This window comes from Neoarius graeffei, chromosome 16 (assembly GCF_027579695.1).
Source record: "Neoarius graeffei isolate fNeoGra1 chromosome 16, fNeoGra1.pri, whole genome shotgun sequence".
In the NCBI taxonomy this organism is placed as follows: domain Eukaryota; kingdom Metazoa; phylum Chordata; class Actinopteri; order Siluriformes; family Ariidae; genus Neoarius; species Neoarius graeffei.
The window spans coordinates 38,819,228-38,842,502 of NC_083584.1; the positions used below are offsets into that span (position 1 = coordinate 38,819,228).

The 23,275-nt window shown below is 42.2% G+C and overlaps 1 protein-coding gene across 2 annotated transcripts in view; it reads left to right on the forward strand.

The window, feature by feature from the left end:
- The first annotated feature begins 19,467 nt into the window (after nt 1-19,467).
- kiaa0319l (KIAA0319-like ortholog) overlaps nt 19,468-23,275 on the forward strand; it is a 50,320-nt gene continuing 46,512 nt past the window's right edge. Inside the window, exons 1-2 of one of the 2 annotated variants that reach the window (XM_060942936.1) lie at nt 19,468-19,646; nt 22,885-22,975. The gene's annotated coding sequence lies outside the window, so the exon portion shown is untranslated. The remainder of the gene's footprint in view (nt 19,647-22,884; nt 22,976-23,275) is intronic. The other variant, XM_060942935.1, reaches the window with a different exon arrangement.

The following is a 23,275-nucleotide window of genomic DNA, read 5'->3' on the forward strand; positions in this document are numbered from 1 at the left end:
GCTTGAAAGTTTGTGAACCCTTTAGAATTTTCTATATTTTTGCATAAATATGACCTAAAACATCATCAGATTTTCACACAAGTCCTAAAAGTAGATAAAGAGAACCCAGTAAAACAAATGAGACAAAAATATTATACTTGATCATTTATTTATTAAGGAAAATTATCCAACATTACATATCTGTGAGTGGCAAAAGTATGTGAACCTCTAGGATTAGCAGTTAATTTGAAGATGAAATTAGAGTCAGGTGTTTTCAATCAATGGGATGACAATCAGGTGTGAGTGGGCACCCTGTTTTATTTAAAGAACAGGGATCTATCAAAGTCTGATCTTCACAACACCAGTTTGTGGAAGTGTATCATAGCACGAACAAAGGAGATTTCTGAGGACCTCAGAAAAAGCATTGTTGATGCCCATCAGGCTGGAAAAGGTTACAAAACCATGTCTAAAGAGTTTGGACTCCACCAATCCACAGTCAGACAGATTGTGTACAAATGGAGGAAATTCAAGACCATTGTTACCCTCCCCAGGAGTGGTCGACCAACAAAGATCACTCCAAGAGCAAGGCATGTAATAGTCGGCGAGGTCACAAAGGACGCCAGGGTAACTTATAAGCAACTGAAGGCCTCTCTCACATTGGCTAATGTTAATGTTCATGAGTCCACCATCAGGAGAACACTGAACAACAATGGTGTGCATGGCAGGGTTGCAAGGAGAAAGCCACTGCTCTCCAAAAAGAACATTGCTGCTTGTCTGCAGTTTGCTAAAGATCACGTGGACAAGCCAGAAGTCTACTGGAAAATGTTTTGTGGATGGATGAGACCAAAATAGAACTTTTTGGTTTAAATGAGAAGCGTTATGTTTGGAGAAAGGAAAACACTGCATTCCAGCATAAGAACCTTATCCCATCTGTGAAACATGGTGGTGGTAGTATCATGGTTTGGGCCTGTTTTGCTGCATCTGGGCCAGGACGGCTTGCCATCATTGATGGAACAATGAATTCTGAATTATACCAGTGAATTCTAAAGGAAAATGTCAGGACATCTGTCCATGAACTGAATCTCAAGAGAAGGTGGGTCATGCAGCAAGACAATGACCCTAAGCACACAAGTCGTTCTACCAAAGAATGGTTAAAGAAGAATAAAGTTAATGTTTTGGAATGGCCAAGTCAAAGTCCTGACCTTAATCCAATCAAAATGTTGTGGAAGGACCTGAAGCGAGTATTGTCATGTGAGGAAACCCACCAACATCCTAGAGTTGAAGCTGTTCTGTACGGAGGAACGGGCTAAAATTCCTCCAAGCCGGTGTGCAGGACTGATCAAAAGTTACTGGAAACGTTTAGTTGCAGTTATTGCTGCACAAGGGGGTCACACCAGATACTGAAAGCAAAGGTTCACATACTTTTGCCACTCACACATATGTAAGATTGGATAATTTTCCTCAATACAGAAATAACCAAGCATAATATTTTTGTCTCATTTGTTTAACTGGGTTCTCTTTATCTACTTTTAGGACTTGTGTGAAAATCTGATGATGTTTTAGGTCATATTTACGCAGAAATATAGAAAATTCTAAAGGGTTCACAAACTTTCAAGCACTACTGTAAGTAGGCGTGGCGGGTCATAGAGGACCAGAAGTTCACTCAGGTACTGTGGTGCGAGACCATTCAGTGCTTTAAAGGTCAACAGTAGTATTTTATAATCAATACGAAATTTGATTGGGAGCCAGTGCAGTGTGGATAAGACGGGGTGATGTGGTCATATTTTCTAGTTCTAGTAAGGACTCTTGCTGCTGCATTTTGAACTAACTGGAGCTTGTTTATGCACTTATTGGAACATCCAGACAGTAAGGCATTACAATAATCCAACCTGGAGGTAACAAAAGCATGAACTAGTTTTTCTGCATCATGTAGTGACATCAAATTTCTTATCTTAGCAGTATTTCTGAGGTGAAAGAAAGCTATCTGGGTAATGTTATCAATGTGAGTTTCGAATGAATGTGTGTGTGTGTGTGTGTGTGTGTGTGTGTGTGTGTGTGTGTGTGTGTATATATATATATATACACACACACACACAACCCCAATTCCAAAAAAGTTGGGACAAAGTACAAATTGTAAATAAAAACGGAATGCAATGATGTGGAAGTTTCAAAATTCCATATTTTATTCAGAATAGAACATAGATGACGTATCAAATGTTTAAACTGAGAAAATGTATCATTTAAAGAGAAAAATTGTCTATCTTCTGTTGTGAAGACAATATCAGTTTTTATCAGTCAAATCAGAGATTTGTAAATTATTGCATTCCGTTTTTATTTACAATTTGTACTTTGTCCCAACTTTTTTGGAATTGGGGTTGTGTGTGTGTGTGTGTGTGTGTGTGTGTGTGTGTGTGTACACACACACATTATATATATTAGTGTGTGTATGTATGTGTGTGGTAGACCGGTGTCACTAAGCTGGCATGATCGCTTCATAAATATTCTATCTCCTCCAAATTCTATTAGAACCTGTGCTATACCTACTTGTATATTACAGTGCTATCCCCATATACACACCCACACACCCTTCACTGCTTTTGTTTTTGTGTATGCTAATGTATTAATACAGTGTGGCATGCTGGTTGCTCTCATGTATGTGGGTGGAGTAAGACAGGCCCATTCAGTCACACCCTGACCTAGAAAAGTCATTCGTGTTTTACAGATTCTCTACACACATTCAGAATCCCCCATCAGTAAGTGTACTTCTTGAATAAGCTGTGATTAATTTCAGCAGACTTATTCGGACATGTTTATAATGTGTTTCAAACATATTTGTGTGTGTGTGTGCGTGTGTGCGCTTGCGTCACTTAGCAACATCTAACAGGTAAGGGAGGGGGATGAGGAAGGGTGCGGCCTTTGAAGGAATGTGCCAGTACAAGTAAAGGAGTCACATACATACCACACCCAGTGCTCACTCACTCATTCTTTGCTTACTCACAAACAAACTTTATTCTGTGAACACAAACTGTGTACTTAAACAGTCACGCACTGGTACATCACAAAATTATTATACAGAATATACTGTATCTGTATGTACTGTATATTTATGGTTCTGAGATGCTCACACACACACACACACACACACACGTATGTTCATGTTCATACACATTTTGCGGTTGTGAAATGTGCTATGCTGAAAATATGAGCCTAGACTTGACAGCCAGGAAATGCAAATTCCAGCCTGAGGACAAAACCTTTTGTGTGTATGTGTGTGTGTAGGACGTTAGGTTCTTTTTTTCAAGCAGGTATTCTTCCAAACATGTATGTAACGAATATGACATTATACATATCTGGGTTTTAAGCTTTTAAACCTGACTTGTTTAAAAAAAGATTTCAGTCATTTAAGGTATTGATAAGTTCTAGAGTTCTAGAGCAAAGCCTTTAGAGAATGAATCTTTGAATTTTTTTTTTTTTTTACTGAAGTATCTATTTAAGACTTGAACTCTGATCAGGTTGTAAAGAGTGTCCTCCCTGTCTTTTGTCACAGGCTCCACGCAGTGGTCCCACCCACACTCCTCTTCCTGCTGTAATTGTACACCTGTGTATCATGTGACATGCAGGTCACTCTCTCTTGGACAGGCTGGCAGACTTTCTTTATCTGAATGCAAAACTGAGAAGGGCCTTGTTTGTTAGTTTTCTTAGTTCTTGCTTTGTTGGTGTGACTACCATATATACTTTTCTATTAAAGTCATCAGGTTCATTTCAAGGGCAAGTAAATCCATTCCATTACTTTGGATTAATCCATATATTTGTCTGTATGAATCATGCAGTTAAACATCATTACATCATCCCATTCCAGACATTCCATTACAGGATTATCAACCAACTTATACTAATAACTATCATCTCATCTCATCTCATTATCTCTAGCCGCTTTATCCTTCTACAGGGTCGCAGGCAAGCTGGAGCCTATCCCAGCTGACTACGGGTGAAAGGCGGGGTACACCCTGGACAAGTCGCCAGGTCATCACAGGGCTGACACATAGACACAGACAACCATTCACACTCACATTCACACTCATCTCATTCTCATCTCATTATCTTTAGCCGCTTTATCCTGTTGTACAGGGTCACAGGCAAGCTGGAGCCTATCCCAGCTGACTACGGGCGAAAGGCAGGGTATACCCTGGACAAGTCGCCAGGTCATCACAGGGCTGACACAGACACAGACAACCATTCACACTCACATTCACACCTACGGTCAATTTAGAGTCACCAGTTAGCCTAACCTGCATGTCTTTGGACTGTGGGGGAAACCGGAGCACCCGGAGGAAACCCACGCGGACACGGGGAGAACATGCAAACTCTGCACAGAAAGGCCCTCGCCGGTCACAGGGCTTGAACCCGGACCTTCTTGCTGTGAGGCGACAGCGCTAACCACTACACCACCATGCCGCCCCAATAACTCATCTCATCTCATCTCATTATCTCTAGCCGCTTTATCCTTCTACAGGGTCGCAGGCAAGCTGGAGCCTATCCCAGCTGACTACGGGCGAAAGGCGGGGTACACCCTGGACAAGTCGCCAGGTCATCACAGGGCTGACACATAGACACAGACAACCATTCACACTCACATTCACACCTACGGTCAATTTAGAGTCACCAGTTAGCCTAACCTGCATGTCTTTGGACTGTGGGGGAAATTGGAGCACCCGGAGGAAACCCACGCGGACACGGGGAGAACATGCAAACTCCGCACAGAAAGGCCCTCGCCGGTCACAGGGCTCGAACCCAGACCTTCTTGCTGTGAGGTGACAGCGCTAACCACTACACCACCATGCCGCCCCAATAACTATCATACTATATTATATACTTTGTCATAGACTACACAGTTAGATTCAAAGATGTCTTATGCAGTCTTTCTGTCCTGGAAGCCAAATTCAGCTACTTTCAAACTGGAAACATAATGTATAAATCCGCATTTCAGACACCGGAATCACCCACAGCACTCAAAATTGAAACTGCAGCTGTGCCAAGACACAAATGGAAATTTGATTTTAATAACTGTTAATTTTTATGCAAATAATAATAACTGACTACACTGAAACAACCCACAGAAAAGATTATTTAGAAAACAATCAAAAATAAGTGTTGTCAGGCAAAACAAACCTTGCCCGGTAGCACTTATGATGAATAGGAAGGAAGATATCGTGAACAAAATAGGTACCCTATAGGTACATGTGACTACTGCTTATAAATAAAATGGTTTTCTGATACCATGTCCATACAGTAAAAATAAAAAAAAGCATATATATTTACTCTATGAGGCAGTAGCCACAAAAAATGAAGCGTAATCCAAAAATGAATAATTTAAAAATCACAGAAGTAAAATATACCAAGTGTCTGTACTTTATATTATTCTACTCTTACCTCTTACAGTTTTTTAAACCGAAACCTCCGAACCGAGGCTGACATACCCACGCTGTCGCCATGACCAAACTCTTATTTCCCGAAAATGGCCTGGCGCTAGAGCTCAGTGGAACGCGCTTTCCCTCTGTAATAAGCATAAACATATCTAAAAGAGATTTCTCTAGTCTAGTACATTTATTTATAATTTATATTTATAACAATAAATCAACAGCTAGCTGCTGTGTTCGGGGATCAGGTCGTCGAGGCCCCTGCCTTCGACTGCCGCCTAATCCACACTGCACCAGCCCCCTACGGCTACCTCTGTGGGTGGTGAACCCACAGGAGGTCGGGCCCACATCACCGCTTCGGACTGAGCCCAGCTGGGCCCCGTGGGCAAAGGCCCGGCCACCAAGCGCTCGCATACGAGCCCCAACCCTGAGAGGAATCAGCTGAGGTGGCACAGGCATCTCTTTCAGATGCCTCCTGGACGCCTCCCTGGGGAGGTGTTCCAGGCATGTCCCCCCGGGAGGAGGCCCCGGGAAAGATCCAGGACACACTGGAGGGACTATGTCTCTCAGCTGGGCTGGGAACGCCTCGGTGTTCTTCCCAAGGAACTGGCCGAGGTGTCTGGGGAGAGGGAAGTTTGGGCTTCCATGCTCAGACTGCTGCCTCCGCGACCCGGCCCTGGATAAAGCGGATGAAGACGAGACGAGATAATAAATCAACAGAGCAGGGAAGTTTTTATCAATGGGGTTTAAAAGCGGGCGTGATCAAAACCCCATCCTTTGCATATGTAAACGAACCAAGAAACCATCCAATGACAGAACAGTGTATGCAAATGAGGCAGGTAGTGATCCAATCATCTTGTCTGTGGGAGGAGTCTTTCCTAGGCAACGCTCCTGCAATCTGAGCTCAGAGGGTTTTTTGTTTGTTTGGGGGGGGTTTGGTTTTTTTTTTTTTTACCTTCTTGGTGACCTTGACCAGATGACCCTCAAAATGTTGTAGGTTCTATCCGAGACCAAAACCCATCTATCCTGAAAGTTTCATGAAGATTAATCCAGCCATTTTCCCGTAATATCGTTAACAAAAAAACAAAGAAACAAACAAAGAAACCTGGCCAAAAACAATACCCCGTCCCCTGGTGGACTCCGTCCTGGGCGAGGTAATAATTTACAAACGCATAAATCATGACAGCCAGAAATGATTTTAAAGTAGAGCGACCGTCTCACTTGGTTCAGGTTTGTAACAGGATCTAATTACTTAGTAAACAATGAATAATTAAGTAATTATCATGCTCATGTTTAAAGTAGTGTTCAGGCGAGATGTATATGCATAAGACCTGTTTTAATGCCCTTTTAATGAAAATTCTACATACATTTATATGCAGCTCAGTAGCTGCATTGCTTGCATGTTTTTTAATGTTCAGTTATATGCTGCAATATTTCACTATATATAAAAGAATCTGCTGAAAAGTGTGAAAGCCAAAATGACAAAAAATAGATTTCTTTTTTCTTTCTTTTTTTTTTTACTTAGAAGAAGAAGCCTTTATTTGTCACATGCACACTCAAGCACAGTGAAATTCGTCCTCAGCATTTAACCCATCTGAAGCAGTGAACACACACACACACACAGAGCAGTGGGCAGCTATGCTACAGTGCCCGGGGAGCAGTTGGGGGTTAGATGCCTTGCTCAAAGGCACTTCAGCCCAAGGCCGCCCGATGTTAACCTAACCGCATGTCTTTGGACTGTGGGGGAACCCGGAGCGCCCGGAGGAAACCCACGCAGACACGGGGAGAACATGCAAACTCTACACAGAAAGGTCCCTGTTGACTGCTGGGTTCGAATCCAGAACTTTCTTGCTGTGATGCGACAATGCTAACTACTACACCACCATGAAAAGGAAGAGAACCCCAATTTGCTTTTAAATTTTGAGTCTGTGATTTCTGATAATAAAAATAAAAATGCACTTGGCCCCGCAAGGCCCGGCAGTTCTAGGAGGGGCTTGGATCGTGGATACAAGTGGCCGAAATGAGTTTCCTTCGCAGGGTGGCTGGGCGCTCCCTTAGAGATAGGGTGAGAAGCACAGCCACTCGGGAGGAGCTCAGAGTAGAGCCGCTGCTCCTCCACATTGAGAGGAATCAGCTGAGGTGGCTCGGGCATCTCTTTCGGATGCCTCCTGGACGCCTCCCTGGGGAGGTGTTCCAGGCATGTCCCCCCAGGAGGAGGCCCCGGGGAAGACCCAGGACATGCTGGAGGGACTATGTCTCTCGGCTGGCCTGGGAACGCCTCGGTGTTCTTCCCGAGGAGCTGCCCGAGGTGTCTGGGGAAAGGGAAGTTTGGTCTTCCATGCTCAGACTGCTGCCTCCGTGACCCGGCCCCGGATAAGCGGATGAAGATAAGACGAGACGAAAATAAAAATGGTCTATTAATTTCTGTTACTGACATGACAATAGAATGACCAAATGTACATTGACCATTAATGTAGTTTTAATAATTAGTTAATTAGGCTAGAAAAACACTATTAGAAAGCTGAATGTGCTGACTGTCTCAAGTGCTCCATGCTATCATGGTAAAGTTGACAATAACGTGTAATGTGCATAACTCACCGTTCATGTTGTCGGCTATTTGGCTATTCATTCCAGCACAACACATTTCCTTTTAGTGATACAGTACATTATGTTCATTATTATTTATCTGTCGTTCACAGAATATTTTAGTTTTTCATATTTATTTGCTAAAATGGGTCACCAAATTACAGTCCCGCCCACCCAAGTAAAGTCTATGACTGAATCAAATACTCAGTATGCAATAATGTCAACTAAGTACCTACTACCCGACTGTTACTGCTTTGCATACTACAACTGTAGTAGTTCATCTGGATACCTTTTGACTACTATTAAATGCCTGTTGAGTATTTATTTGGACACCCTACAGATTATGATATACTGCTTTTTGAGTACTATATAGTAAGGTAGTATGAGTACTTGGATGCAGCCTATGTGTGAGAAACACTAGACGTAAATGATGTAGTGATATTACGACAGAACTACTGACACCTACATAATACGAATACACATACTGTCTCACTGTAAAGCAAATGGTGACAAATTTAAAGCAATAAGGAAAGAAAGCATCAGTAGATATGGCTGTAAATTGAAATGAATTCTACGTCATATACAGTCTCGCACGGCTGACATTTCTCATGGAGGTTTGCGCTCCATAGCATCCCGTTAAATACAATCAGGTGGAAATACAGGGCACCTGTTACTTAACCATTATGGAAAACTGAGTGGGAATGTTTTTTACCTGATACATTAATGGGTTTTGTGTGTGAAAGGAGCTACAGACAAGCATTCCAGTTTTCCAAATGGATTTCCAAACTTAATACACTTTTGCTAAGGCCATAGCTTAATGTTTGTTTTATCTGTAAAGGCTTATTCCATGCGGGGTCCCAGGGGGAAAGCTGGAGCCTATCCCAGCTAACCATGGGCGAGAGGCAGGCTACACCCTGGACAAGTCACCAGCTCATCGCAGGGCTGACATACACATAGAGACACAAACAACCATTCGCACCCACTTTAGAGCCACCAATTAACCTAACCTGCATATCTTTGGACTGTGGGTGGACACCCATGCAGACATGGGGAGAACATGAAAACTCCACACAGAAAGGCCCTCGTCGGCCGCTGGGTTCAAACCCAGGACCTTCTTGCTGTGATGCGACAGTGCTAACCACTGTGCAGCCCTAGCTAACGTATTGGGTTATTTGTTTGTTTGTTTGTTTTGTTTTATCATTTTTTAAATAATTTTATTCTACATATCTTTCAGGGCCCTGTGATGACCTGGCGACTTGTCCAGGGTGTACCCTGCCTTTCACCTGTAGTCAGCTGGGATAGGCTCCAGCTTGCCTGCGACCCTGTAGAACAGGACAAAGCGGCTAGAGATAATGAGATGAGATGAGATATCTTTCAGGTTACTTGGATTTTTTTTAATTGTCTGTTGCACCTTTAACAAATAATTATTTTTTGTATGCCTGTCAGGATTAATGTAGGCTCAGGTATTAATTACTATTATTTAACTGATAACCAGTTAAACCTGCCTTTTTGTCCCTCATTTCATTTTGCCCTGGCACATCACAGTGGTAGGAGTGTCTTACTCCCTGCTTTTCCTGTTGTTTTGCAGTCTAAATACAATAAAGCAATACAACAGCAGGTGGCCAGAGTAGGAGTGTCTACAAAGGTGACATTAAGCCTCATACCTTGTTTTTAGACCTGTCATGAATGAACAAGTACAACAGGTCCTCTCAGGCTCAACAGAGAAGTGGTTATTAAATGGAATTAAAGTGTTCAGAGACTCTGAAAGATAAATGCATACAATTCGACAAAACTACGCACTAATGTGTTGATGCAGTCAGCTCACAGCTCCAGTTTAGCTACTTTGATCTTGAGCTAGGGTGACTGTCTGTATTTAGCTTCACATTTTCTCCCAGTGTCAATGTGGGTTTCCTTTGGGTTACCTGTTTTACTCTCACTGTCCAAAAACACACCAGTAGATGGAACGGCGATGATAAATTGCCCCAGGTGTGAATAAGTGTGTGCAATGTGCACTGTGATAGGCTGGAGTCCATTGCAGCCTTATGTTCTCAGGATAAGCAGTGGATTGATGAATTAATGAAGTACCATGTAAAATCACCTCATGTAGTTACCATTAAAATTATGTCAATGTACAGCACTTCCATACAGTGCCTTGCAAATGTATTCAGGCCCCCTAAATGGAATTAAAGTGTTCAGAGACTCTGATTGTGCATGCACAAAGCTAAATGCATACAATTAGACAAAAGCTACACACCAACGCGTTGATGCCGCCAGCTCACATCTCCAGGTTTGCTACTCTGATCCTGAAATTTTTCCTCCTTCTAACACACAGGTCTCCACTTGCATCTTTGCTTGCCTGCATGACATCCAGAGCTGGATGGACAACCATCACCTGAAGCTCAACCCAGGCAAGATAGAGGTGATCTACATTCCCACTCTATCCTCTCTACCCCTGGACTTTGTCATCTCCCTCGGGGACATCTCTATCACCTTCACCCAGTGTGAAGAACCTAGGGGTGGTGTTCCACCTACTCTACTCGGCTCCTGGTCCAAGTGCTGATCCTCTCCTGCTTGGAATACTGCAACTCTCTACTTGCTGGCCTTCCAGCATCTGCCACCAGACCCCTGCAGCTCATCCAGAATGCCACAGCCCACTTGGTCTACAACCTCCCTCGTTCCTCCCACACTACCCCTCTACTTGCTTCTCTTCACTGGCTGTCTTTCGCAACTCAAATTTAAGACGTTTGTGCTAGCTTACCAGGCAGTCAAGGTGTTCAGGCCAGCATACCTCCAGAGACTGATCCAACACTACACGCCAGCCAGATCCCTACACTCCACTGCTACTGGCCACCTGGCCTCTCCTCCTCTCCACTCCTGCTTAGTCCGCTCAAGACTGCTGTCTGTCCTGGCTCCCCGTTGGTGGAATGACCTTCCCATCAAGGTCAGAATTGCCGACTCCCTGACCACCTTCAAGCACAGACTGAAGACTGATCTCTTCAAGCTGCACCTCCCCCCTGTTTCTCTGCCCATTGTGTAATTACATAGTGGTCTTGACCAACCCAGGCTGTGTACTGTCTAGCCTGGTCATGATGACTCAGTGTTAGTCACTGAGGTTTTATTTTTCTCTATTTAATTGTACTTTGTCAGTTAATTTGTATGGTTGGTTTGCTTCCTTGGCTATTTGTTGATTGGTACTTCAACAGAATATTACACTAAGTGTTATTCTGTCACTTGTTCAGTTGGTGCTCAAACTTTCTTGCCTAGAAATTCAGCACTTCTTGTACCTGACTTTTGCGCTTGTATGTTGCTCTGGATAAGAGCATCTGCTAAATGCTATGTAATGTAATAAACATCATCAGATTCATCTGGATTACAAATGACACTTATACAGACAGTATTTTTATTGCAGGGCGGCACGGTGGTGTAGTGGTTAGCGCTGTCGCCTCACAGCAAGAAGGTCCGGGTTCGAGCCCTGTGGCCGGCGAGGGCCTTTCTGTGCGGAGTTTGCATGTTCTCCCCGTGTCCACGTGGGTTTCCTCCGGGTGCTCCGGTTTCCCCCACAGTCCAAAGACATGCAGGTTAGGTTAACTGGTGACTCTAAATTGACCGTAGGTGTGAATGGTTGTCTGTGTCTATGTGTCAGCCCTGTGATGACCTGGCGACTTGTCCAGGGTGTACCCCGCCTTTCGCCCGTAGTCAGCTGGGATAGGCTCCAGCTTGCCTGCGACCCTTGTAGAACAGGATAAAGCGGCTAGAGATAATGAGATGAGATGAGATGAGATGAGATGAGATGAGATGAGATGAGATTTTTATTGCAAACCAATATGCTCTGAAAATACATTATTAAAAGTAGACAGCCTTTCGATTTCATAAAATTGGTCAAATTTAGTTCCCTCTGAAATTTGGTCATTGTGATATGTTTGTTGTTGTTTTGTTTTTTTGTAATATCTTACAAAACAGGCCATTCTGTGGCTGGGAAGTTATTCAGTTTGAGGGGATTCCCTTGCAAATAATGTGCATGAAATCACTTGCTTTGCGCAGTCAAGCAGACAGAGGAAGTCCGTGTGCGCATGCACATGCTTACCTGAGTCATCGTCTTCTTCATCTTTAGGGTTTTATGGCAGCTGGCATCCAGTGTTGCATTACTGCCATCTACAGGTTTACCTTTGGCCGTGCACTGACAGTTACATCATTCTGTCATGAAACGAACAGCTGATCACACCGAGGTGCTCGCCGACTGCCGATATTTATTAGTTTGGTCCTGCGTTTCTTTTACTTCGCAACATAACGTCTTTTCTTCTCACTTTCCGTTACTGTAGTCAGTCTTTCCAGTTTCATTCACACACTCACGTCCTCCATTTTTCTCTCCTGTTTCAAATTTGTATCCCACAATGCCTTGCGCAAACAGGGAAAGCCCACCATGAGATGCATGACGTAGTATCTTGAATTGGGTCATGGTGAAGCAGGAAAAAAAAAGCAGAGAATTTAGGGCCACATGGCTCTAAATTCATTAATTGCTCTATTTTTTAAAATAATAATAAAATCAGAAGTCTGTGATTCGAATTAAGTAGCTTTCGGTCCATCAAACAAAAATATTTGGGTGTCAGGGAAAATTCTTTTTATGACCTAAACTTGAAAAATCTGAAAGGCAGTGTACCTTTAAGGCCAAAAGTAATTATTTGTCAGGGGGAAAAAAACCAACCAAAAAACAGAATAATACTGTTTCATATATATTCAACCCTTTAAGACTAATACTTGATAAAACCATCTCAAATTCAAGTTTTATTCGTCGCATACACAATGTCAAGACAATGGCAGTGAAATGTTTTCCTGCTGTGTCCCCCCTCCCCCATTTGTGCAAGAATATACATACCGTACATAGTGCAAAAAAAGTGTACTTTTTGCTGCAATAAAAGCTTTAAGTCTGTTGGGGTAAGTTCCTACCGGTTTTGCACACTGTTGGAATGATTCTCACCCATTCTTCCTGGTGGATTTGTCCAGGTTCTTCAGGTTGGTTGGATGTTGCTTGTTGACGTTTTCAAACAGTTCCACAGATTCTCACTGGGGTTTAGATATGGACTTTGACTTGGCCTACTGTAGAACATTCATCTGCAATGACAGATCGACTTGGGTGGTTTATGTTCAGAAAATCTTCTGGTGAAGACCAATTATTAGTTAAGTGTTTGCTCATGAAAACAATATCTTTCAACTGGAGTGGCTAGAGCATGGGGGTTGAATACTTACATAAATGCTTTAATTTTTGATTTCCTTTGAAATATTTTCTTTTAAATAGTTTTAAGTTGAAATACCGATCATGTCACAGCATATCGAGTCCGAGAGACAATAAGTGGCCATGCTCTCTGGATGGGAGAAATGCCATTATTCTCTCCCTCCCACAATGTGAGCTCATGCATGTGGAAGTGGTGCATATAGTGTGAGGAAGTTGCTGTTTTCCTCTCTTACATTCATGCAACAGCTGGAAAAGATGCAATGTGAAAGGCTTCATGTGTCTCAGGGGGACCACGTGATAGACTTCAGCCTCTCTAACTCGTCCTGTGACAGGGTACTATTAGGCTACCATTCGAGGGAAGGAATTGGCAAATGACCAAAATGGGAGAATAATAGGCTAAGGTCAAATGTAGTACATTGTATGGGATGTAACGCACCTCTATAAATAAAATTTGTTTTATGACAATTATTTATATCAAAATGGTTAAACTAGGATTTGATAGTTGGGAACCTCCAGCTTTCATGAACACTAACAATGGTGCAACATTACCTTCCAGACTGTATTATTTGAACTATAATTAGGCTTGGTAACAACTCAAAGCTTTCAGTAATCTTTTCAGTTTGCAAGTTTTGCCATAAAAATGATCTTCCAGATGCTTTTCTAGCAAAGACATGATACAATTAAACTAACAAAATTAGCACATTTTTAATTCAGTTTTGCTAAATTAACCACTTTATTCTGGTCAGGGTCACAGTGGATCAGGAGACCCAGGAACATTGCAGAATACACCCTGGATGGGATGCCAGTCCATCACAGAGTGCCATGCACATTCATACACACATTAGAGTGGCCAATCTACCTACCAGCATGTTTTGGGAAGTGAGAAAAACCCTTGTGTACACCAGGAGAGTAGAGCACATGAAACTGCCCACTGCCAGTAACCCAGGTCTGTCCCCTCAAACCAGGGACCCTGGATCTGTCAGGCATCAATACTATCAAATGCATATGTACAGCAGTCACCAATTACATGGACTGAAAGGAGACACTTATAGTTTCAAAATAAAACAATTCCTCTACATAAATCAGTGTGAAACTCTATTACGTCATTTAAAATGATCACCACTACATCCTGCTATTTCCATCATAGCTCAGCTTCACTTGCCCTTCATATAAACCAAAGGTTCCAGAAGCACTGCTCCCCTGTGTGCCCCAGAGTTAATCCCTGTCTAGCATAACTACTCTGGATTTTCTATACAAAATGTTAATTCTTCTTAATCCAGACCTGAACAACCCATGGCATCATTTCAAATATACGGCTCAGCCTTTCAGCACCCAGGGCTGAAATCTTGAAGAGTGCAGCTGGTTGTGCTTGCACTGGAAGAAAATGCAAACAAACAAAATAAATAAATTTATTTGATGGCATTGGTTGATTAATGTTTATGATTATTTATGTTGGCATTGAGTATATTTAGTTCAGCATTTTAAAAATTTTCCAGCACTAATTCTGCACAATTTAAAGAGTGAAGTTATAAATATTGCAACGTATACAACTATTTACATTCTACAATATATTCTTTTTTTGTTTACTTTGTCTCAGTTTTAAATCTGTATCACACTGCAATGTATTTTCTGTGAGGTCTGTGATCTTATTCTTTTTACTGACTTTTTATAATGGTGGAAATTACCCTCAACTTTGCTCATGTACTCTTGCTGTAATTATTGTTTATTTATAGCAGCTTTAATCTTATGTGATGACAGAGCTAATGTTCCTCATGACTTCCTATCTCATAAGAATGACTTAGTATCTCAAAATCATGCTTTGTTATCTCATAATACTAAAATATGATAACGTTCCACATAATAATCAGTCTCATCATTATGACTTACTATCTCATAATAATGAGATAGTAAGTCAATGTTGAGAAAATACTCATCTCATTATTTCTAGCTGCTTTATCCTTCTACAGGGTCGCAGGCAAGCTGGAGCCTATCCCAGCTGACTACGGGCGAAAGGCAGGGTACACCCTGGACAAGTCGCCAGGTCATCACAGGGCTGACACATAGACACAGACAACCATTCACACTCACACCTACGGTCAATTTAGAGTCGCCAGTTAACCTAACCTGCATGTCTTTGGACTGTGGGGGAAACCGGAGCACCCGGAGGAAACCCACGGGGAGAACATGCAAACTCCACACAGAAAGGCCCTCGCCGGCCCCGGGGCTCGAACCCAGGACCTTCTTGCTGTGAGGCAACAGCGCTAACCACTACACCACCGTGCCGCCCTGAGAAAATGCTCATTATTATTAAATATTAAGTCATTATTATGACGTTAAGTCATAACTGAGAAACAGTGCGCGATTGCGACATCATATGCGCCAGAAAAAAAACACAATGTGTTTTTCTGTCCCATTTCAGTAGGGGGCGCTCCAGACGCAGCAAACTTGAGATATGTTTGATAAGAGTGTTTGAATGCAACTGATTATTTAGAGTTTAAGATTTGATGTAAAAATGCACAGAAAATGCAGTTATATAAGGAAGATTATACTCAATGGATAAACGGTGTAAAATATAAAACCACGTTTCAAAACAAAGGCACTTTATAGACGACCGCTGACTGATTCCACCATGTTTGTTAGGGGCAAAACCTTCCACCTGATCTTATGCGCCTTGAGTAATATTCTCATATAAATGTATTTAAATTATGTTTTCAGTTTTGAATCTGTCCAACAATAGACTACTAGCAATTTGCTAAAATACATGAGCTAAACCACAAGTGTTGTTAAACCCACTGATCTCGATTTAAAATATCTGGATAGCTCATCGGCCAGTCAGAGTGAAGCCATCTGGCCGCCATATTACCACGCACATCGGATCGGTGCGGTCATATCTGTTCCTAGGAAGCTACACAAAACTGGACATTTTATTCATCTAATTGTTGAGGGGGGGGGGAAAAAACCAACACAAACTGGACATGTTATTTATACACGTGTGTGTGTGTGTGTGTGTGTGTGTGTGTGTGTGTGTGTGTGTGAATGGTTGATTTTGTGGGGGTGTTTGTGTTTTAATTATTATGTACAGTTTTCAATACATTTTGTCATCATTATACAACCCCGATTCCAAAAAAGTTGGGACAAAGTGCAAATTGTAAATAAAAACGGAATGCAATAATTTACAAATCTCAAAAACTGATATTGGATTCACAATAGAACATAGAGAACATATCAAATGTCGAAAGTGAGACATTTTGAAATTTCATGCCAAATATTGGCTCATTTGAAATTTCATGACAGCAACACATCTCAAAAAAGTTGGGACAGGGGCAATAAGAGGCTGGAAAAGTTAAAGGTACAAAAAAGGAACAGCTGGAGGACCAAATTGCAGCTCATTAGGTCAATTGGCAATAGGTCATTAACATGACTGGGTATAAAAAGAGCATCTTGGAGTGGCAGCGGCTCTCAGAAGTAAACATGGGAAGAGGATCACCAATCCCCCTAATTCTGCGCCGACAAATAGTGGCGCAATATCAGAAAGGAGTTCGACAGTGTAACATTGCAAAGAGTTTGAACATATCATCATCTACAGTGCATAATATCATCAAAAGATTCAGAGAAACTGGAAGAATCTCTGTGCGTAAGGGTCAAGGCCGGAAAACCATACTGGGTGCCCGTGATCTTCAGGCCCTTAGACGGCACTGCATCACATACAGGGATGCTTCTGTATTGGAAATCACAAAATGGGCTCAGGAATATTTCCAGAGAACATTATCTGTGAACACAATTCACCGTGCCATCCGCCGTTGCCAGTTAAAACTCTATAGTTCAAAGAAGAAGCCGTATCTAAACATGATCCAGAAGCGCAGACGTCTTCTCTGGGCCAAGGCTCATTTAAAATGGACTGTGGCAAAGTGGAAAACTGTTCTGTGGTCAGACGAATCAAAATTTGAAGTTCTTTATGGAAATCAGGGACGCCGTGTCATTTGGACTAAAGAGGAGAAGGACGACCCAAGTTGTTATCAGCGCTCAGTTCAGAAGCCTGCATCTCTGATGGTATGGGGTTGCATTAGTGCGTGTGGCATGGGCAGCTTACACATCTGGAAAGACACCATCAATGCTGAAAGGTATATCCAGGTTCTAGAGCAACATATGTTCCCATCCAAACGACGTCTCTTTCAGGGAAGACCTTGCATTTTCCAACATGACAATGCCAAACCACATACTGCATCAATTACAGCATCATGGCTGCGTAGAAGAAGGGTCCGGGTACTGAACTGGCCAGCCTGCAGTCCAGATCTTTCACCCATAGAAAACATTTGGCGCATCATAAAACGGAAGATACGACAAAAAAGACCTAAGACAGTTGAGCAACTAGAATCCTACATTAGACAAGAATGGGTTAACATTCCTATCCCTAAACTTGAGCAACTTGTCTCCTCAGTCCCCAGACGTTTACAGACTGTTGTAAAGAGAAAAGGGGATGTGTCACAGTGGTAAACATGGCCTTGTCCCAACTTTTTTGAGATGTGTTGTTGTCATGAAATTTAAAATCACCTAATTTTTCTCTTTAAATGATACATTTTCTCAGTTTAAACATTTGATATGTCATCTATGTTCTATTCTGAATAAAATATGGAATTTTGAAACTTCCACATCATTGCATTCCGTTTTTATTTACAATTTGTACTTTGTCCCAACTTTTTTGGAATCAGGGTTGTACATTCAGAAAGATTACCATTCATTCATTCATTCATTCATTCATTCAACCAAATAGAAAATACATAGACAATACATAGATAACAGAGAAGAAAGAAAGTGTATATTACAACATGATAGAACAATTCTGGTTTCCACAGAGATGGAGACAGCATGTGGGTCAGGGGCCACAAAAGCAACGTCATTTCCTGTTGTCCAGAGCCACGTGAACCCTCATATACTGTTACAGATCAGCAAGCAAGCAACCAATCAGTAAATTCATTCTATTGCACGGAATGAAAAATGAAACGAAACTAATCATCAAATAATGGAACGCAGAGTTGCATGTAGATATTACAAATTAACTAATTAGAAACAGACTGAAACCAATCCGTAGATATAGTTACAAATTATGTATAATTAGTCAATCATATAATAATAATAATAATAATAATAATGGCGGCACGGTGGTGTAGTGGTTAGCACTGACGACTTACAGCAAGAAGGTCCTGAGTTCAAGCCCAGTGGCCGGTGAAGGCCTTTCTATGTGGAGTTTGCATGTTCTCCCCGTGTCTGCATGGGTTTCCTCCGGGTGCTCTGGTTTCCCCCACAGTCCAAAGACATGCAGGTTAGGTTAACTGGTGACTCTAAATTGACCGTAGGTGTGAATGTGAGTGTGAATGATTGTCTGTGTCTATGTGTCAGCCCTGTGATGACCTGGTGACTTGTCCAGGGTGTACCCCACCTTTCGCCCGTAGTCAGCTGGAATAGGCTCCAGCTTGCCTGCGACCCTGTAGAACAGGATAAAGTGGCTAGAGATAATGAGACTAATAATAATAATAATAATAAAACAAGTCCTAAATTAATTACAATTTACTTTATAAGTATAACAAAGCAATAAATTATTCTAGTACTCCATTTATTAGAAAATATTTCCATACAAATTAATATTTCCAAAAAAAAATTGAGGTAAATTTCAAGAAAACCTAAATAACATCAGGCAATATCTATTTATAACTATATCAAACAAAAATAAGATCAATATAACAATTCAATAGTATAAAAAGCCAATGTGTGTTAAAGAAAATGAGATGTGAGATATTCGTGTGAGCTCTGAGGAATAATCTATAAGCTATTGAACTCTATCATGTGTGATGTGAATTATACTGTTAAGACATGCCTGTGAGAATGAAATGAAAATGGAAAATAATCCTGTTTCTACAACTGTACTAAATAGAAAGGAAGAAGAAATATATAAAAGAGAAAGGTCCACTGTATAAGAGAAAAACTGAAATAATCCCCGTAAAAGAGCCGTTCAAAAAATGAAGTAGAAAAGAAAAAAAAAACAGCAGTGAAGGGGAGCACTATAAAGATATGTAAGGAATGTGGGTAAAGTTAAGAAAATAAGAGGAGGTAATGAAAGGGGAATAAAAAGTCAGGAAATACTTTTCTTGGGGCAAGTTTAATCAGATATGACGTGGTAATACATAAACCACAGACACCCGATGGGTGTGGTAATATGGCGGCCAGCTGGCTTCACTCCTCTGTACTGCAGGGATGAGCTACATAGAGATCAGTGGTTAAAGCAGGTGTCGCGCGGGCGGAAGTAGACTCCTCTCTGTGCGAAGTGTACTTCCTGTGTGAAGGTGCGGGAGAAATGCGTGACCTCGGTACGTACACACAGGCATCGAGAAAACCTGCAACACAAATGGCACTGAAACGTCACCGGTAACACCGAGGAGGTGAGTGACAGTTTCAGAAGGGTGTAATGAGAAATAATGTGACTTGATATTGATTTGTCAATAATAATAATTATTATTATTATTATGATGGTTGATCATATGTACCTGCTCAGGGAGGTGTTTTATAGTTTTGTACCAAACAGCTGTTGTTAGTTCCGACCCTGATATAACCGGATTATTGTGACAGATCATATATGTGGCTCGGGATGTTGCGTCATAACAAGATATCTCATGATCTGTGTTGACTGACGGTTTTTTCTGTTTTTCTCTCAGTAACTTTCCCTGACAACCTGTATTTACAGCTTCATCTCACTCTGGCAGTGTGTTTTTATTGGTTGAGTAACACACAGACTTACTCAATACTCGTTACTCAGCCCAAAGCTGTTCTTTTTAACCTGATCAGTGATTATTAACGTGTTTATTACTAGTCAAGTCAAGTTTGTTTGCTTGTACAAACAAACAAACTTGTTTATATTGGTTGAGTAACACACAGACTTACTCAATACTCGTTACTCAGCCCAAAACTCTTCTCTTTAACCTGATCAGTGATTATTAACGTGTTTATTACTAGTCAAGTTTGTTTGTTTGTACAGTGGGAACCCATCCTCATTTGGGCAACAACAGACAACATGACTATAACATTAACAGTCCTAACATAAAGTCAGCTTCGTTGATGCTATAAACCCCCCACCGACGGAAACCCGAGCGCAAACCCGTTCACGACAACCACAGTCCCAAAGTCAGCAAGTCAACTGCAGTCCCCAGCCACAAAAGCACCACTGCAAGAGTCCAGAGCGTCCTCCAGGCGCGACCCCCAACTGTCCACATGGGGCCGTCCTCCACAGGAGCGATGCGATGAGACTCCAACCAGACACAGGGCACCAGGATGGATCAGGCAGGTCCGACGAGCAGAAGAGGTCAGCATCTCGATCCCAGGACCGAAATGTAACTCAGAGGGACAGTATGTTTATATTGGTTGAGTAACACACAGACTTACTCAATACTCGTTACTCAGCCCAAAACTGTTCTCTTTAACCTGATCAGTGATTATTAACGTGTTTATTACTAGTCAAGTCAAGTTTGTTTGTTTGTACAGTGGGAACCCATCCTCATTTGGGCAACAACAGACAACATGACTATAACATTAACAGTCCTAACATAAAGTCAGCTTCGTTGATGCTATAAACCCCCCACCGATGGAAACCCGAGCGCAAACCCGTTCATGACAACCACAGTCCCAAAGTCAGCAAGTCAACTGCAGTCCCCAGCCACAAAAGCACCACTGCAAGAGTCCAGAGCGTCCTCCAGGCGCGACCCCCAACTGTCCACATGGGGCCGTCCTCCACAGGAGCGATGCGATGAGACTCCAACCAGACACAGGGCACCAGGATGGATCAGGCAGGTCTGATGAGCAGAAGAGGTCAGCATCTCGATTCCAGGACCGAAATGTAACTCAGAGGGACAGTATGTTTATATTGGTTGAGTAACACACAGACCTACTCAATACTCGTTACTCAGCCCAAAACTGTTCTCTTTAACCTGATCAGTGATTATTAACGTATTTATTACTAGTCAAGTCAAGTTTGTTTGTTTGTACAGCGCTTTTAACAATAGACATTGTCCCAAAGCAGCTTTACAGAATCCGAATGATACAAGACATGAGCCAATTTTATCCCTAATCTATCCCCAATGAGCAAGCCCGTGGCGACGGTGGCAAGGAAAAACTCCCCCAGACAACATGAGGAAGAAACCTCGAGAGGAACCAGACTCAAAAGGGAACCCATCCTCATTTGGGCAACCACAGACAACATGACTATAACATTAACAGTCCTAACATAAAGTCAGCTTCGTTGATGCTATAAACCCCCCACCGACGGAAACCCGAGCGCAAAACCGTTCACGACAACCACAGTCCCAAAGTCAGCAAGTCAACTGTAGTCCACAGCCACAAAAGCACCACTGCAAGAGTCCAGAGCGTCCTCCAGGCGCGACCCCCAACTGTCCACATGGGGCCGTCCTCCACAGGAGTGATGTGATGAGACTCCAACCAGACACAGGGCACCAGCATGGATCAGGCAGGTCCGAGGAGCAGAAGAGGTCAGCATCTCGATTCCAGGCCCGACATGTAACTCAGAGGGACAGTGTGTTTATATTGGTTGAGTAACACACAGACTTACTCAATACTCATTACTCAGCCCAAAACTGTTCTCTTTAACCTGATCAGTGATTATTAACGTGTTTATTACTAGTCAAGTCAAGTTTGTTTGTTTGTACAGTGCTTTTAACAATAGACATTGTCCCAAAGCACCTTTACAGAATCCGAATGACACAAGACATGAGCCAATTTTATCCCTAATCTATCCCCAATGAGCAAGCCCATGGCGACGGTGGCAAGGAAAAACTCCCCCAGACAACACGAGGAAGAAACCTCGAGAGGAACCACACCCAAAAGGGAACCCATCCTCACCTGGACAACAACAGACAACATGACTATAACCTTAACAGTTTTAACATGAAGTCAGTTTCATTGATGTTATAACTCTTCATTAATGGAAACTTGAGTGTAAAACTGTTCATGACAACCGCAGTCCTAAAGTTAGCAAGTCAACTGTAGCCAGAAACGCATTACTGTAAGTGCCCAGAGTGTCTTCCAAGTGTGACTTTCAACTGTCCATATGGGGCCGTCCTCTACAGGAGCGATGTGATGAGACTCCACCCAGACAATGATACTAGTCTTCATCCAATCCAGCCACTGGTGGTGCATAAGCGTACTCTTGGTGCCCGTCCTAAGCCCGGATAAATTGGAGAGGGTTGTGTCAGAAAGGGCATCCGGCGTAAAACTGTGCCAAATCTAACATGCGGCTTGAAAAGAGAAATTCAAGTACCTGGGGTCAACTGTGCAGGAAAATGGGGGCTGTGATAGTGACGTGAGAAGGAGAGTGCGGGCAGGGTGGAGCAGTTGGAGAAGGATTTCAGGAGTCATTTGTGATAGGAAAGTCTACTAGTCTTCATCCAGAGGAGAGTGAGGTGTAGCTGTCAGATCACTTAGTTCTCAAAACGAGCAGGATGTGTCCTTTATAACCATCCTGCAGCAGGGAAGAGATCGGCTTTTACACTTTGCCAAGACAGATCTTTTCTACACCATTGCATTTTGCCACTGGCTTTAACCCACTTGCTGTCCTCAGCTTTTACACCCAACTGTCTGAGCCAGTTTTTCCTGTATGCTGTGTTTCCCCAGAAGCACATCTGACTAAATATTGGGCTTCAGGCTTCAGAAAACCCTGCTTCATACACATACACCTGAAATGAAATGACTTGTGCACGGAGAGGTTAGTTATATGCATGTAGCTCATACAGTGTTACCAATCAGCATTTAGATATTAGGCAGTAAAATGTCTTGCCTAAGAACATAACAGGTTTAAAAGGCACTGTTGTCATCTGTTCTTGTCAAGCATACAGAATGTCTCCTTTTTCATGCTTGAGATGTCGGGAATATTAATCTCCTAAATGGTCCATGTGCACCATATTACTCCTGGAGTAATTTGTTCAATTTATTAATGAACGTTGTGCTTTTTGACCATTTATAGTTATATTTATTGTTATAGACAGGCATGTAATGAGTCACAACA